We start from the raw sequence: 5,277 nt of genomic DNA on the forward strand, positions 1-5,277 counted from the left end.
TGGGCTCCGTATGTGGCGGTGTGGGTGCAGCGTTACGTGTCTGCGCACTGTGTCGCCCGCTCGCCTCACACCTGGCTCACAGTATTGCAGACGTGGGCAGTATGAGGAAAATACGCTGGTAATCCGCCTTGACCCTCATTGACCCTTCGGTAATATATTTGGCACCACAGGATTCAGACTATAACCCGTAACTGTATTACTGGACTGTGCGACTGCTCCGTCCTCAGCTGGTCACCCCAGTGTGTACTGGAAAGGGGGACTCCGACTTCTAATAATCTAATAATGCTGCACAAGCTTATATCCTTACCTGTCCGTCCAATTCATGAAACCAACAAAATCCATTTGTTTTGTGGGTCTGTGGTCTCTTTTTTTGTCAGATAATCACTGTGCGTCCTGGTTGAGCAGATGTTCCGTACTAGAATTCCCAGAATGCATTGCTTCCCCTCAGCTCTTCACCATAGTCCTCCCACAGCACTCCTGTCAGTTCCCTGCCCAGAGCTGCTGCAGAACATCTCATTTTACAGCAGACTAGCACATAATCGGTGAGGTTGCAGCACCTGCTGTATTCATTCTCTGTCTAATCCTCTGCCTGTGGCATTGTTTAGCACAAGACAGCTGTAACCACACTGTCAGGACCTGCAGGGTTAATAAGTTCTGACAGGTTCTTTGTTTATTTGGTTGCCAGGTTACACCCTGCTGTCTGGCTGGTCAGCTGACTGATTGAGCACCTGTGGCCTAACTATTTAAAGGGGTACTCCACTGCCACAGCATTCGGAGGATTTAGTTCTGAATGCTGGGTGTGGGCTGCGGGGTCGTGACATCATGGCCACGCCCCCTCAATGCAAGTCTATGGGAGGGGGCGTACGCCCCCTCCCATAGACTTGCACTGAGGGGGGCGTGGCCGTGACGTTACGACCCTGCAGCCAACATTCAGTGTTCGGAACTAAATGTTCTGAAAGCTGAGGTAATGGAGTACCCCTTTAACAGCAGTTGGCTCAATGAAACTGTCTTTAGTATGTCCCGGCATCCTTGACTTCTGGCTTCCTACTCGACCTCCCTCTGGTTATAGCGATTCGGTAATTCTGTCCTCTCCCGGCATTGACGCGGTTTGTTGTCTGTGTTTAGTTTTATTTTTTGTTAGTTACTTGTATCCCACTGGTTCTGGACTTTCACAGTTTCTTTGTATTTTATTGTCTTGACATTTACCCCCATCATGTATTCAGGAAGGGACTGTCATCGTGGTTACGGACCTGTCGGCTAGGGGAGCGGGGGAAGTCAGAGCGCCCCCCGTCCCTGCCCCTATGTGATACCCACCCATTCTTCCCTAAATGTCCTAATAAACATATATAGACTCCCTAGCCACCTTCCTGGGTCGGACCCCCTCTATGTATATACAGTCACTGGCCCCTTTATTATGTCCCCTCTTTATCCTGGGTCGGACCCCCTCTATGTATATACAGTCACTGGCCCCTTTATTAGGTCCCCTCTCTATCCTGGGTCGGACCCCCTCTATGTATATACAGTCACTGGCCCCTTTATTAGGTCCCCTCTCTATCCTGGGTCGGACCCCTCTATGTATATACAGTCACTAGCCCCCTTTATTAGGTCCCCTCTCTATCCTGGGTCGGACCCCCTCTATGTATATACAGTCACTGGCCCCTTTATTAGGTCCCCTCTCTATCCTGGGTCGGACCCCCTCTATGTATATACAGTCACTGGCCCCTTTATTAGGTCCCCTCTCTATCCTGGGTCGGACCCCCCTCTATGTATAAACAGTCACTGGCCCCTTTATTAGGTCCCCTCTCTATCCCGGGTCGGACCCCTCTATGTATATACAGTCACTGGTCCCTTTATTATGTCCCCTCTCTAGTCCTGGGTCGGACCCCCTCTATGTATATACAGTCACTGGTCCCTTTATTAGGTCCCCTCTCTATCCTGGGTCGGACCCCCTCTATATATATACAGTCACTGGCCCCTTTATTAGGTCCCCTCTCTATCCTGGGTCGGACCCCCTCTATGTATATACAGTCACTGGCCCCTTTATTAGGTCCCCCTCTCTATCCTGGGTCGGACCCCCTCTATGTATATACAGTCACTGGCCCCTTTATTAGGTCCCCTCTCTATCCTGGGTCGGACCCCCTCTATGTATATACAGTCACTGGCCCTTTTATTAGGTCCCCCTCTCTATCCTGGGTCGGACCCCCTCTATGTATATACAGTCACTGGCCCCTTTATTAGGTCCCCTCTCTATCCTGGGTCGGACCCCCTCTATGTATATACAGTCACTGGCCCCTTTATTAGGTCCCCTCTCTATCCTGGGTCGGACCCCCTCTATGTATATACAGTCACTGGCCCTTTTATTAGGTCCCCTCTCTATCCTGGGTCGGACCCCCTCTATGTATATACAGTCACTGGCCCCTTTATTAGGTCCCCCTCTCTATCCTGGGTCGGACCCCCTCTATGTATATACAGTCACTGGCCCCTTTATTAGGTCCCCTCTCTATCCTGGGTCGGACCCCCTCTATGTATATACAGTCACTGGCCCCTTTATTAGGTCCCCTCTCTATCCTGGTTCGGACCCCCTCTATGTATGTACAGTCACTGGCCCCTTTATTAGGTCCCCTCTCTATCCTGGGTCGGACCCCCTCTATGTATATACAGTCACTGGCCCCTTTATTAGGTCCCCTCTCTATCCTGGGTCAGACCCCCTCTATGTATATACAGTCACTGGCCCCTTTATTATGTCCCCTCTCTATCCTGGGTCGGACCCCCTCTATGTATATAAAGTCACTGGCCCCTTTATTAGGTCCCCCTCTCTATCCTTGGGCGGACCCCCTCTATATATATACAGTCACTGGCCCCTTTATTAGGTCCCCTCTCTATCCTGGGTCGGACCCCCTCTATGTATATACAGTCACTGGCCCCTTTATTAGGTCCCCCCTCTCTATCCTGGGTCGGACCCCTCTATGTATATACAGTCACTGGCCCCTTTATTAGGTCCCCTCTCTATCCTGGTTCGGACCCCCTCTATGTATGTACAGTCACTGGCCCCTTTATTATGTCCCCTCTCTATCCTGGGTCAGACCCCCTCTATGTATATACAGTCACTGGCCCCTTTATTAGGTCCCCCTCTCTATCCTTGGGCGGACCCCCCCTCTATATATATACAGTCACTGGCCCCTTTATTAGGTCCCCTCTCTATCCTGGTTCGGACCCCCTCTATGTATGTACAGTCACTGGCCCCTTTATTAGGTCCCCTCTCTATCCTGGGTCGGACCCCCTCTATGTATATACAGTCACTGGTCCCTTTATTATGTCCCCTCTCTATCCTGGGTCGGACCCCCTCTATGTATATAAAGTCACTGGCCCCTTTATTAGGTCCCCCTCTCTATCCTTAGGCGGACCCCCTCTATATATATACAGTCACTGGCCCCTTTATTAGGTCCCCTCTCTATCCTGGGTCGGACCCCCTCTATGTATGTATATACAGTCACTGGCCCCTTTATTAGGTCCCCTCTCTATCCTGGATCGGACCCCCTCTATGTATATACAGTCACTGGCCCCTTTATTATGTCCCCTCTCTATCCTGGGTCGGACCCCCTCTATGTATATACAGTCACTGGTCCCTTTATTATGTCCCCTCTCTATCCTGGGTCGGACCCCCTCTATGTATATACAGTCACTGGCCCCTTTATTATGTCCCCTCTCTATCCTGGGTCGGACCCCCTCTATGTATATACAGTCACTGGCCCCTTTATTATGTCCCCTCTCTATCCTGGGTCGGACCCCCTCTATATATATACAGTCACTGGCCCCTTTATTGTGTCCCCTCTCTATCCTGGGTCGGACCCCTCTATATATATACAGTCACTGGCCCCTTTATTATGTCCCCTCTCTATCCTGGTCGGACCCCCTCTATGTATATACAGTCACTGGCCCCTTTATTATGTCCCCTCTCTATCCTGGGTCGGACCCCCTCTATATATATACAGTCACTGGCCCCTTTATTAGGTCCCCTCTCTATCCTGGGTCGGACCCCCTCTATATATATACAGTCACTGGCCCCTTTATTATGTCCCCTCTCTATCCTGGGTCGGACCCCCTCTATATATATACAGTCACTGGCCCCTTTATTAGGTCCCCTCTCTATCCTGGGTCGGACCCCCTCTATGTATATACAGTCACTGACCCCTTTATTATGTCCCCTCTCTATCCTGGGTCGGACCCCCCTCTATGTATATACAGTCACTGGCCCCTTTATTAGGTCCCCTCTCTATCCTGGGTCGGACCCCCTCTATGTATATACAGTCACTGGCCCCTTTATTATGTCCCCTCTCTATCCTGGGTCGGACCCCCTCTATGTATATACAGTCACTGGTCCCTTTATTATGTCCCCTCTCTATCCTGGGTCGGACCCCCTCTATATATATACAGTCACTGGCCCCTTTATTAGGTCCCCTCTCTATCCTGGGTCGGACCCCCTCTATATATATACAGTCACTGGCCCCTTTATTAGGTCCCCTCTCTATCCTGGGTCGGACCCCCTCTATGTATATACAGTCACTGGTCCCTTTATTATGTCCCCTCTCTATCCTGGGTCGGACCCCCTCTATATATATACAGTCACTGGCCCCTTTATTATTTCCCCTCTCTATCCTGGGTCGGACCCCCTCTATATATATACAGTCACTGACCCCTTTATTAGGTCACCCTCTCTATCCTGGGTCGGACCCCCTCTATATATATACAGTCACTGACCCCTTTATTAGGTCCCCTCTATATATATACAGTCACTGGCCCCTTTATTAGGTCCCCTCTCTAGTCCTGGGTCGGACCCCCTCTATGTATATACAGTCATTGGCCCCTTTATTAGGTCCCCTCTCTATCCTGGGTCGGACCCCCTCTATATATATACAGTCACTGGCCCCTTTATTAGGTCCCCTCTCTATCCTGGGTCGGACCCCTCTATGTATATACAGTCACTGGCCCCTTTATTAGGTCCCCTCTCTATCCTGGGTCGGACCCCCTCTATGTATATACAGTCACTGGCCCCTTTATTAGGTCCCCTCTCTATCCTGGGTCGGACCCCTCTATGTATATACAGTCACTGGCCCCTTTATTAGGTCCCCTCTCTATCCTGGGTCGGACCCCCTATATATATATACAGTCACTGGCCCCTTTATTAGGTCCCCTCTCTATCCTGGGTCGGACCCCCTCTATGTATATACAGTCACTGGCCCCTTTATTATGTCCCCCTCTCTATCCTGGGTCGGACCC

The sequence above is a fragment of the Hyla sarda genome, chromosome 9 (genome assembly GCF_029499605.1).
Source record: "Hyla sarda isolate aHylSar1 chromosome 9, aHylSar1.hap1, whole genome shotgun sequence".
Taxonomy (NCBI): domain Eukaryota; kingdom Metazoa; phylum Chordata; class Amphibia; order Anura; family Hylidae; genus Hyla; species Hyla sarda.